This window comes from Fundulus heteroclitus, chromosome 5, assembly GCF_011125445.2.
Source record: "Fundulus heteroclitus isolate FHET01 chromosome 5, MU-UCD_Fhet_4.1, whole genome shotgun sequence".
Lineage (NCBI taxonomy): Eukaryota > Metazoa > Chordata > Actinopteri > Cyprinodontiformes > Fundulidae > Fundulus > Fundulus heteroclitus.
This window is the reverse complement of record NC_046365.1, coordinates 38,470,309-38,483,989: the sequence shown is the minus strand read 5'-3', so window position 1 is coordinate 38,483,989 and position 13,681 is coordinate 38,470,309. Positions and strand designations below refer to the sequence as shown.

At 39.6% G+C, this 13,681-nt stretch overlaps 1 non-coding gene across 1 annotated transcript; it reads left to right on the top strand.

Moving 5' to 3' along the window:
• The first annotated feature begins 8,835 nt into the window (after window positions 1-8,835).
• trnar-ucu lies at window positions 8,836-8,927 on the top strand. The gene is given in 2 exon segments: window positions 8,836-8,872; window positions 8,892-8,927. It is a non-coding gene; the product is annotated as a tRNA-Arg (tRNA).
• The last annotated feature ends 4,754 nt before the right edge of the window (window positions 8,928-13,681 follow it).

The window sequence follows — 13,681 nt, the reverse complement described above, 5'->3', positions numbered from 1 at the left end:
GAAACTGGATTACACGTTTCTACAGCTTTGGCCCACCAGAAAAACAGATACCCAGGCAAAACAGCCCTATGTGATTATCACTGCGGGCAATTATAACAAATGTAGACATATTTTGGCGAGATGGACGCTTCTTTTTTTCAGTGCAAGTGATAAAACAACAGAAACACAAGAAAAAGTTTTCCAGACTCACCTATCCGGAAAAAACAAGATGTGACACAGATAATTTCTCACTGCAGCACCTCAAACGGCAGTTTTGGATTCATGCTTGAATAGCATTAGTGTTAGATTCCTGGTCAGTCAACAGGCAGACAGGCTCATGTCATTTATATTAAGGATCTGCATGGCAAAAATTATGATTTTAGGAAAACAAAATACAAACAGTCTGCAAAATCTGTCATTATTTTTACAACCATATCAAAGCTGAGTATGCAACAAGCACAACTATGGCATTTAATGTGAAATAAAAATGAATTATTGTCTGACTTGCTGTCAGATTTGCTCGGGTTACAACATAATTATCCTAAAACAAAAATAAGAGATCTTTTTCTAAATAAGGATTATATTCTGATAACAAAGAAGGATCTATGCTGATATGAGAATCTATGTCCAATTCCTTTTTCAATAATGGATAATGAGAAACGGACGCACCACCAGTGGAAACAGAGTCTACAGTGGTAGATTCAATTTAGTGAAAGGCATGTAATATTACGAGAGCAATTCAATAAAATTCAAAGTTCACTAATAAGTTTTTGTTTTCAAAAGTGAAGTGATACAAAACACAATAGGAGATACAGAGAAAAAGATTGGATTTTTGATCAGAAATGCGTCTGCAGAAGTTACCTTCACCGAGCAAATTTAACGTAGGGCGACTGGGTGGAGAAGTCACCGGGCAATCAGAAGAAGGTTGTGGGTTTGATTTCCCCTTGCCACATGTCTATGCGCCCCTGGTCAGGATACTTGACCTCTAGTGTCCCACCCATCTAAAATAATGAAGATGGCTGTATTATAAAATGAAGCTGAAGCGCAAGTTCAATTGAAGAAACTCATCGCCTGCCTCCATTCAATCAGAGTCCGATACGCCTCTGATGTGAGCCAATCAGCTACGAACCGCACCTCCATGAAGCCCAATCAGCATCCTGCGCTCATCTTAAAAGCAACTTCAAATCCACGTCTCAGCCTGCTAACCAGCAAGCGCAAACGGATTGCATGTCGGATTTCGAATCAGATGTCCGATTCAACCCACCCCCAACCCCTTCTCCACCATCATAGCTGAGTTCATCTAGCTTCCATGATGTTCCTCCATCCTCAACCCATCAGAGTGTTTTCTCCCAGTCTTCAGCACTCCCTATCACCTCGTATTGATCCGGCAGAAGACCACCATGTTGGGCCCAGTTCTGCCAGAGGTTTCTTCCCAAAGGGGAGTTTTTCCTCTCCACAGTCGCTTCAAGCTTGCTCATCATGGACAGTTAATGCAAACCTGAGTTTATCAAGTTGGACATCTATCTTAAACAGATCACCATTTGGACTGAACAAACTTCTTCTATCTCCACTCCACCACCAGTTTCAGACCTGGGGGGGAAAAACATCCCTGTTCTCATACATCTACTTATGCATATGTTCCTGCCGAGGTCTGAGCGCCAAAGACTTAAAATATTGTGTCAATAAAATCCTTCTAATTGCCATTTCTTTCTCTGTGAGTTTTTCAAATTGAAGTGCTTTAAGAGCTCAGTTCTGTATAAATTCAGTTCATTTACAATTTGAAAATTCTCTTAGAACTTAATGAAGGACCTTTTACAGAGAGCGTTTGTTTCTGATGAAAATCATGCTCTACATTGGAGTAAACAGCTGTTGAACATAATTTGAGGATAAATAGTGGCTACTTTATGCAGAACAGAATCAATGTGTGCTTCGATGATGCCAAGGACTCGACACGGATGTCTGTAAAGAACAGACAACTCTCTGCGAACCCGGCAGGACAGAATGGCATGCGGCTCAAGGGCCACACCATTCTGGCCTGGATCAATCACCTCTGCAGTGTTTGCAAATAGTTCAGAACACTGCAGCTTGTCACATAACTTCAGTGTTAAAATCTCTTCATTGGCTTCCTGCCTGTCATGGCATTGATTTAAAAATTTTACTGCTTCCTTTTAAAGTTTTAAATGGTCTGGCCCCATCTTATCGACGTGATTTCCTCAACATCCACATGCCTCTGAGAGCCCTCTGGTTGACCAGCCAGTTTCTCCTCCATGTTCCAGGATCAAAGTTAAAAGCAGCTAAAAAACTCTGGAATAGCCTATTATTATTTAATATTATTATTATTATTATTATTATTATTATTATTATTATTATTATTATTATTATTATTATTATTATATATGTCTGCACCGCTCATAGCACACAATCACACAGTCTTTTAAAAAGCTATCCCCTTTCCCTGGCTTTTGACTCAATGAGTATCAGACGCTGAATAGGTTTTTAGAAAACTTAATTCTTTGTTTTATTATCTTAATAACAGTTTTATAGTATTTTCCTTTTCATGATGATGTAACCGTGAAGTGCTTTGGTCAACTCTTGTTGTTTTTAAGTACTATATACAGAAATTTGACATAGAGCATCAGTTTCGAGGTGCTTTGAAAGTCTTCATGGGCGTCTTTTTGATCCATAAATAAGTCTTTTTGCCGTCTATGAAGGACATCTGTTATGTATTTATGGGCTGATTTATTGTTATATTGTAACAGAGTCTAAGTCAGAACATTACTAAGTGTTTTCTTTTGTTTGGAGGTTTTGAAATGCAGATGGCATCTTCGTATTCAATGTTTTATGAGCGAAAACAATCTCTGAGAGCGACTGAGCCTTTTTATATTTACCAAAACGTGGCTGCGCAGGTTGGCTCTGGCAAAGGATTCAAACTCACAAATCCGATTCAAAGCCTTTTCTACCTTTGATTGGCAAGTGTGCAACCACTGAAGCAAGAGAAATACATTCCCTTGGATGCTCCGCTTCTCTTCTTGCTCAGACCACAACACTTTTAGGCTTTGTGTCCCGTGAGACTCCCTGACCACTACAATGAAGCGCCCTCCAGCGTGTAGCAGGCATCCCCATTAGATCTCATCCCACCTCAAATGGCTTCTTTCAGCGGACAGGAGAGGCTGCTCCACTGAGCTTCAAATCCAGGTTGGGGATCGGTGAGCCGCTCCACCGACAGCGAGGTTAACCTACCTGGAGGGGAACAATGAGATGCGATCTTTACACGTACCGCTACATTTTACCCGCGGTCAATCTCCTCTGTTCATCACTGATCGTCACGCATGACCATTTTCCAACTCATACCTGTCTGCAACAGCCCGGCGCCTTCTTTTCCACCCGTGTTGAAATTTTACAATAGGAGAAAGGAAAAAACAAAAAGCCAGTGTCACCATGGAACCTTCTACCTGATAAAGTACAGAGATCTTCAAACTAAACTGTGAGGTTTATAATGTGATAACAAGAATGAGACTCATTGATTTTAATATTATTCTTTTTTTTAGTGTCTTTGATATATTAAATCAGATGGATATTCCTACAAGAGCTTGAACCCTGGCCTGGGGTGTTTCCACATGGAGTCTGCATGTTCTCCCTGTGCATCAGTGGGTCCTCTCCAGGTCCTCCAGCTTCCTCCCACAATGTAAAACCATGAGTGTCTGGTTAATTAGGCTCTCTAAATTGCCCTAATTATGAGTGTTTGGATGATTATTTGCCCCGTGTTTCTCTGTGTTGCCCTGTGATGGACTGGCGACCTGTCCAGGGAGAAATGGGATTTCTCAACCTTTTACTAAAAATGTATTCTTAATCTTTACCTCTATTTAATAGAGGTTTTGAAATATTTATGAATCCTCCACTAGACATTAGTTTCTTTTGCTTTTTAACACATTTATTGCATCCAGTAATCTGCAAAACTATTCTGTCTTGGAACAATGTGAAAAGGTGCCTTGTCCAACGAATCACTTAACGTTTAAAGTTGAATAGATAAATATTTAAATACACACTTGTTCTGTCTGAGGCAGGTCCTCGTTAGTGCAGTAGAGAGGATTCCTGCGTGTCGCACACAGGAGACCTTCCTTCAAGGAGTGGCTGCCTGGTGGTCTGGGCACAGGGCTCTTGTTTCCTGAAGAGGCTGCAAGGTTCTGGGTTCAAATCCCACTCTGGAGCAGCAAGCAAGACCCTGAGCCCCAGAATGCTCCCTGGGCAGCCCACTGCTTCCCAAGGGATGGAGGAAATGCTGAGGAGGAATTTCAACAGAATATGTGTTGCAATGATAAATTAAGGTATTAATTAGTATAATTGCTCCTAGAGCAATAATACACCCTAGAAATGTATTTTATTATTATCAGCCTGCATTTGGGCTCACATCTGAACATCCAATATGCTATTTAGTATTAAATTGATGACATGATTTCTTTTATTTTTTGAGAAAATAAAGGTCTGAATGTTTTTTTAATGCTAAATTAACTTTAAAAATAAATCATCCTAACTAGCACTTGTTTATTAAAATATATAAAATTGTATTTTTTCACACAACTCTTTGGCAAATGTAAATTGAGACAGTGCCATTTTTAAGCATTGTTTAGCAACAGGCCTTCATTTGTGCTGTTATTCTGTGCAGCCAGTCAGTCCAACCCATCGATAACTTTCATTAAGCGACAAACCCAGATTAAACCGTGTCAAAAAAGTGCTTTAGATGTGCACTCTAGCAGAAATCAAATGCCTTAAAGAGTAAGAAAGTCAGAACCTTGCTGACCCACGTGTTCTTATTTTCAATAGAAATAAATTAGCAAGCAGGGCTTAAACAGAAACAAAATTCTAAAGATATTATAGGAAGTGAGACTGTAAATGTCCGAGAAAGCAATGAGTTTGTTTTCCATCAGGAGAAAGCATCACGCTCTCTGTCCTCACACCTACATCTAGTCTCCTTGGTCAGACACACGCAGACACACTTGCTTGTTTCTGCAGGGCAAGAAATCCTATTACCTTTGAAACTACTCCTGTGGCACCAAATAATGGTCCAGCTGAGTGCTTGATTGCTCTGACAACTGGCATTGATGGGGAGGCAGCTAGTTATTGTACTGTATGTGTTGTTGATACCTTCCTTTTGGGGCTAGACAATGTGTATTCTCACCTACTTGTGAAGCCACTGCAGTGCGTTTGGCGATGTCTGTCTCAGAGCCAAAGCTTGAATTTAGATTCTGTAAAGCAAACCGGGTTGATTGTGATGTTAGAAAATGTTACAGCTCCAGTTAAGCGGAAAATGTCACATTTCTGAAGTGTAATAAAGAAAGAAGCAACACTTTATAAAATAACCTGCATGCACAAATCCCACTTGGATAGATGTGTGCAGATGTGGGACATAAACTCTCACACCTAATCTAAAGTCATGAAACATTTGGGCAGTCATGGTGTGGAAACTAAAAGGACCACCAACCATCACTCTTATTAAGGTAACACTGCTTTAAAAAAAACATCTGGCAACCTCTGAGCAAAATATTTGTTCAGCCGTTAATTGAAGGTTGCCTACTCAAACAGACAGGCTAACAATAAACTAGCTGTTTAGTCATTTTCAATAAATTAGAATATGCATTCCATAGAGATTCAGATTAAAACTACCTTTTAAAAATAACAACCTTTAAGCAGGTATTAACAGATGTTTCACTAAGGCCGCTTATGTATTAGAAAGTTCTTTATTTTTGCTTAAATACATGAACCGTTAAACAAAATTCTAATTCTTTTAAGTTTTACTTAAAAATTATGCCTATTTCTGTGAATTGAATTGAATTGAATATCAATATGTCTGTCTTTGCAGGTATGGGGATAATTATCACTTATATGTTTTGACAAAAATAAATTAAGTTGTGGCATACATTTAGCCGCCACTTCAGAAGGTGCACACTGCCAATACAGAGTATTAAATGTTCCCGTCTGAACCACCTCGGTTCCTAATGCCATCGAGTTAGGTGAGGGAAACTTTCCTCAGATTTTAGTCCATAACAAGATTCATTTTTTATTATACTGCTGCAAAAAAAACATTACAAACAAAAAAAAACAATGTGAATCTCCTGTTCTTCCACATCCCAGTCTTCCTGTGTTACATTAAGAAACGTCTGCACAGTGATTTGAATGTCATGACACGGTGCACCAACCCGGTGGAAGTAGACATCAGAAGGTGGCTGTGGAAATAAAAAGACGGACTTCTTGAGCAAAGGTACCTAACTAAGCTGTGGTGTTTCAATTATCCTGCTTTGGTACAATTGGGCCTAAAGTGTGCCCAGATAATATCACACACAGCATTAGACCACAGCAGAGCATAACAGAATCAAGGCTTTCATGTTTTTTTAGATCAATTTCTGACCATATACCATCTGTTTCGTCTAAAATCAAAACTTATGGGACTAGGCACCATTTTTAAAATCTGTTACTGTCCAGTTTGGCATACTGATGTGAATTAAAGGCCCATTTTCTGATTTTGGTCATCAGCAGTGACACCAGCTATGGTTTTCTCATGCTGTAGGGGATTTGCTTCAAGGATTGAGTGGTTCTGTGTTCAGGTACTCTGCAGTAGGGCTGGACGATAATTCAATAACGATATATATCGATCGATAGACGTATATCGATGATAGAAAAAAAAGGGTCAATAAATAGTTCAACAGAACAGTTTTCCTTCCTTTTGCATTCTATGCTACCATGTAGGTTAATATTACAGTCAATAAGTCCTCCCAACCAATCACAACGCAGACACAGGAACGCTCCGCCCCCTTCAAAGAGTTCAGAGAGCACGCGTTCTTTTTTAATTTTTTAAATATTTGCAGATTTGGTTAAAAGTTGGTTGAATAAATGGTTGAGTTTGAATTCAGTGTTTGTGTGTTCTGTATCTAAAAATATGTCACTAAGCAACAGCATAAAATGGCCAGGGCTGCACTTAAAATATATGTTTTCAATTAGTTGATAATTATCGATATCCATCCATATGATTTCTATTTTATCGCTATGTTTTTTTCTATATCGTCCAGCCCTACTCTGCAGAGCTTTGAATTTGATCAATACTGTAGCGTTTTATTCATCGTCTTTAATGCCGTTACATACACAAAGTCAGGTATAGCCTGTCTCCCCATTCACAAGCTCAGTTTTAAGTTCAGCCTCTTATATTCATCAAATCTTGATGCAATGTAATTGGCTGACGTGCAAATTGCTGTAACACACAGTTGAAAAGGAGTAAAGAGTCCAGTTTTGCTCAAAACGTTCATGGAAGGAGCTTGACATTGTAAAACTGTGAGATTTAAATTCACGATTATTGTAAAAACCACATACCAGCCATTGCATTGCTATGGATGGCAGGTCAAACCAAAACCCTCAAATTCTGCAAAAATGCTCACAAAATACATTTCAGACGTTTTTATCAACACTACTACTACTTTCAACACTAAATTTATTGTCTTCTACATCTTCCCTTAACTGTCTGTTTCCTCTGCCTCTTCTCTTTGACTACATTTTTGCCTCCTAACAAAACCCTAACAACCTGTAAAGACCCACTCAGTAGGGGGACTGTGTTTCACTTTATAAAGTCAGCCTTCCCTCTTCCTAATCACTCTCCCACAAGCAGAGAGATTAAGGTGAGGTAGAACGAGAAGAGAAAAGGGAACAGGTTGTTTTACTGGTTAAGGAACTCAGAACACTGCATTCAGGTATTTCTTTCAGAGTCTAAGACAATATTTCACACCCCTTAAAAGGTTCCCATAGATCCGGTTTTCTGCCCATTTCAAGTTCTTCTTAGAAATGCATTTGTTTTTTCTTTGCTCAGGCACAAAATAAATATCTAGAAAACAAGCACATTTAATAGACTTTACCCATTAGCGTTTTTATCTGCACAATGTATTACTTTGAACATCCACTCATGGGGCAGTTATATCAAGCTTACAACTTCTCATGGCAGGTGGGATGCCTCCGTCTGCAGCTCATTCAATCCATCCCATACTACAGCAATTGATCCAGAAACGAGATTTCCCCCAAGGAAGCCTTTCTTGCTCAATAGCATGCGTACTCCCATCCGAGTCTCCCCAACAATTCATCAATACTTTGTCAGCTGCTGCACTTTGTGAGAGGCGCTCTCCGCAGGCAATCTCAGGGAGGATCAATTAGGCGATCGGACGCCAAATAGTGACTGTCACATGCGGTGAATCCTGACAGGTCTGTTAAACCGACCGTGTGGCCGAGAGAGTTAACAAGATGAAGCGCGGTAACAAGCTAGCTCTATTAATTTCCCCTTGGACGGTTTTAATTATTTACAAGCTATATTGTGAATACTTGAAATGTAGTCCCACATACACACGCAGGGCCTCTCCAGGAAACCCACAGCAGCTGGAAATGATTTTCTAAATTAAGCAGTTGTTTGCTGAGTAAACATCCGACTGCACCAAGCCCAAAGAGCTTCTCCTCAGCATCTTTGATATGCAAACTGGCGGAGAATCGCTAATATGCGACCGATGTTATGGTAAATATTAGCTGAGAGGGGTTTATATATGATAACACTCATGAATTCTCCCAGCTGCCAATATCATCCCGCTAATACAGTTCTGTTGTTGAAGTTCGGTGGAAGTTTGCTCACTGTAAGTGTGAATGTCATCATTTTGTGGGTTTTAATGGTTTGATTGCCTTTTATTTCTGCACAAATCTAGCTGGATTTTTCACAACTGTTATGTTAAATTGGTTGATTTCCTGACTAGGACCTCATTTTTAATTACAGTCCGCAAGTTTTCAAGAGATTTGTGTAGTGATCAAAATCTTTGCCCACAAAGCTGGACTTCTGGTGGCTCCGTGGCGCAATGGATAGCGCATTGGACTTCTAGTCAAACACATGAGACGTGATTCAAAGGTTGTGGGTTCGAGTCCCACCAGAGTCGCATTTTTGGGGGAGTGCTGGCCTAGTGGTTAGAGCAGCATGCTTGCGCTCTGACAAGGATGCAAGTACCCGGTTCAATCCCCCAGTGCCTGCACCCTGGGTGCCTGAGCAAGACCCTTAACCCCAGATTGATCCCCGGGCACCGTACAGTGGCAGCCCACTGCTCCCCAAGGGTGATGGGTTAAAAGCAGAGAACAAATTTTGTTGTAATGTATGTTTCAATGACGATAAAGATGATATTACTATTACTATTATCACATTCTGTTCCGGCATTTTGACACTTTTGTGTTTGAGTTGCATTGTGTTTAGTGACTGTTTTCAGGGTTTCTGTTTTTCTTTGAAGAATTTGAATTGCTCCCACTTCATTCTTGTCTTCTAGTGATCAGTTTCCTACCCTAGCGCTAAAAGCTGCACAAAGGGAGTCACAGGAACCACTCCCTGCTGACCGCTGGGAGGCATTGAAGAAGCAGTGGGAGCATGGACCCTTCGCCAGAACCTCCAGAACAGGAGCGGAGGCATCTGGAATGGGAGAGGAGGCGTCTGGAATGGGAGAGGAGGCGTCTCGATGGCAGCTTCGTCTTCGGTGGGAACGGGAAGAAACATGAGGCACTGATGCAGATGGGGTATAAGGTTGGAGCTGTGGTGCAAGGCATGGATGCCAGAGAAGGTTACCACTGGAATCCAGGAATGAAGATCTCTGCCAGAGCTCTCGGCTATCAGCCCCAGTAATTTCCCGTGTCTGTTTTAGATCACACTGTGGTGCAAGACTCTTCCAATTCTCCACCCAGGTTCTCAGATGATTTGGTAACTCCAATCAATGCCACGTAGAAACTGGAGCGTCCAGAAGCTGCTGATATACAGCGTCACTGACTCTGAACCTTTCAACAAGCCAGTCTGCTAGGTCCAAGTCTTGGCTGGATCCTTCTTTCAAGTTTTGTGGGTTTGAGCAGAAACAAAATGCAAATAGGAACTGGGGATGAGTATAGTAAAGAGTTCAAAAATAAAGAAAGGACACCTACAGGGGTGGTAGAAGTAAAACAGGACATGAAGTTCGGGCAAAGAATCAAGTGGTGCTTCAAAGCCTGTTTTTTTCACACCATTTATCCTGGGACCCAAGAGGTGTTGCTCCTCGATCCAGTTTGGGTTTTTCCAACCTTTTTTCTGCCATTTTATGTCCGACATTTTGCAAAACACATAAATATATAAATAAATGAGGCAGACCGAACTGGTTTTGTGCATCTTATCCATTGCAGACGCAATCTTTGTACATCACCTGCAACATGGCCACTTATTGCACACACAATTAATTAATTTGTTTATTTATTTTGCTCATGCAATGTGTAGTTCTCCTTATTTTGCATCTTTGAAGATCAAACGTAAAATAAAACTTGTTTTGGAATGGAAATAATGACCTAACATAAAGCTTTTGGAATTACCTTAACAAAACCTCAACACTTTTAAAGGTTTTGGACTAAGCCTAAAATCATGTTCCATCACTAACCCATTTAAATTAACTCAACAAATGATCCCAAGAAGAGTGGTTAAACGTCCAGCCCTGTTGAGCCAGTATGTTGAATCTTTACTATTTAGTATTTAAAACATTTACTGTAAATTGAAATTGTTCACCTAATTATTGCTTTAAAAACCATTGAAGTTGATGGTTGTATTCCACCCTGGGAAAAGAATGGTTCAATTAATATTAAAACCATTGTGATCAATGTGTGCTTCTGTGCTTTTTTGTCTCTCTTGTTGTGTCTCTGTTCTGTCTTCTGTAACCCCAGTCGGTCGAGGCAGATGACCGTTCATACTGAGCCCGGTTCTGCCGGAGGTTTTCCTTCCCATTAATGGGGAGTTTTTCTTCCCACTGTCGCTTCATGCTTGCTCAGTATGAGGGATTGCAGCAAAGCCATGTACAATGCAGATGACTCTCCCTGTGGCTCTACGGTTCCCCAGGAGTGAATGCTGCTTGTCGGGACTTTGATGCAATCAACTGGTTTCCTTATATAGGACATTTTTGACCAATCTGTATAATCTGACCCAATCTGTATAATATGATTGAACTTGATTTTGTAAAGTGCCTTGAGATGACATGTTTCATGATTTGGCACTGTATAAATAAAATTGAATTGAATTGAATTGAATTAAAACCCCTAAATGAATATGGCATTCATGTCCATGATGAACGTATGTCAGCTTTGCATCTAAATCATCTCTCCACCCTGTAACACTATAATAAAAAGCAGCTCAGGTTTCAATCACTTTTCGTCACCGTCTTGTTTGTTCCAAATTTGGACCATGCACATCCGCGGGTCCATGTTTCCTCCTGATTGTAAAAGCAAATCTCTGCCGCTAACATCTGACTAACGTCTAGCTCAAGTGCATCGGATTCAACTGGAGTAACATGTTGTACTAGTGCCTGCTCTGATCATCAAAGAGAATTCAGTTCTGCAGAAATCTGCAGGTACCAGGCTCTGATCATGGTGAGGTATCCTGTTTCTCTCTGGCTTTGTCTCATTTCAACTGACATTCTTTGATTTATATTAAAATATATTCACTTCTGTGGAGCTGAAAAGCTGCACCACACACATGGATCAAAGAGGAACACACAGCTGAGGAAATCATCACTAAGGATCTATAGGAGGGATCAGCCCTACCTCTGTGTTTTGAAAAGTAGCTGTATAGACATTATTTTTTATCTACTTTGTGAAAACTTCAATTGCCAACCTCATTATAAAACATTATCTGAAAGACTGAATGCAAGTTTCTGAACAGGTCTCCTACTGCCACCTACAAGCAAACTGAACCTTTGCGCTCCTCTGTTAAAGTCTTTGGTCTGTGGATACTGAAAGTGCTACAAGGCAACTTGATTGAAATGACCAGAAATGTGTTATAAAATAGATTTGTAAAGCCTAGCACTCTGATTAACCAAACGTTTCATAGCTGTGGACAGTGCAGTTTTGACATATTGGAATAATATGATTTAGATCAAATTACTTACAGACGAGAGATTTAAACCATTCCATGTGTTTGTCCATTTGGTTTGCAAACACCAAGATCTTTGTCATAATTTAAAGGGGTTTGAATCAATAGTTATCAAGGGTTTCAGAAGATTTTTTTTATTATTTGGACTTTGCCTGTTATTTTACTTTTTATTTCTTTTCAGCCATGACAATATTAGATTATTTTTTCTTTGCTATGAAAAGAAACCTCTTTTCTTTCTTTAATTTCCAAAAATTAAAAAGGGTTTTTAATATAATCTTCAAAGATGGCCGTTCAGCTTCCAAATTCTTTTGGGATTGATTGAAATAAACATGCAAAATATTTTTAGCCTCAGAAACAAGGAGATGATTTGGGTCAGTCTTTCTTTCAAAACACTCGCTGTATTTAGCCACTTTTAATAAATGCATTAAATGAATTATTGAATTAAAAGCAGATTGTGGTCCACCTGTAATTGACTAAAAGTCATTGGATAGATGTGCTCCTATTTTAAATCAAAGAGAATGTAAAAAATGTGATTACTACTTTGTGTTGTACCAAATGTTTTCAGTTTTAAAAAAGATTTTAACTTACATAAAGTCTCCATCTGAATCAAGCTCATGTGCTGGTAGGCCAAATCAAGCTTGAATTGTAGATGGGGGCCAAACAAAATCAGTCCAGGGGCCATAAATCGCCCTCAGGCCACACAAAGTTGTTTCCTTTGACAAACAAAACCAGAATTAAAAAAGAAAAACAATAAAATTAGAACAATCATTTCTGATTTTTAATTATAAACATGTTTAGGGGATTTCTTTCTCTCACAGAGAACTATCCTAATAAAGTTTGTCTCATGCTAAAAAAACAAAGGAATCTGATCCAAATAGAAGAGTTCTTTAAAAGACAAGGACCCAAGCATTTATTTACACAAGTCAAATTTAAAGGTGTGCGCTCAGTTTTAGGAAAACAACGTTCTCAGGAATCAAATCTGGATTTTAAATAATCAGACTAAACACCCAGTGAAACACCAGACCTTTCCTATTTCTGACAATTGTTTTTGCAATAGATAATTGTGTTAATTAGAATGTTTCAGTTGTCAGTACGGTGGTTAACATTTATTGTTAAATTGCTGTGTCTGTGTGCCAGTTGTGCTAGCCCAGCCGCTGACAACAGCCATAGATGCTTATTCGGCTCTTTGGGGAAAATAATTGCCCTCCCCTGATCTTTGAGCATTTTGTTATCAGCGGCGTGCCACAAAGACATAATTAGTTCCCATTTATTTCACAGAATTTCTGAAAAATACCAGAGATTACAGAGTTTAGCAGAAAACATATTTAGCTGCAACGAGTATTTTGATGTCTCTGAGCGCCAAAATGCAGGAAGTAGAGCTGGAGATCAGCAGAGTGAATTATACACAATCTTTAACAGAAGCAGAGAGTCCAGACTTACATAAAGAAGTAAAGGACAAAGGAGAAAACAAAGGAGCAATAGGAGACAATGAGAAATCTACACAGCATATATTTAGGATGGTGACACTGATGAGAACTGGACAATAACCGGAAAATAGGACAAACTACTAAAGCAAGCCTGGGTGTATGAATACTGGGAGGAGAAATTGCTGGAATGAAGACCAGGCACGTCATTAAGACTGCAGCTGTGAGGGAGCAGGCTAGTGGCAATAGAGGGATGCTCACTGAGGAGAATGGCAAAACAGAATAAATACAAGACATCAGAACATCCCATTGACCAACACCAGAATGTTCTCAACATACAAAAATCTCA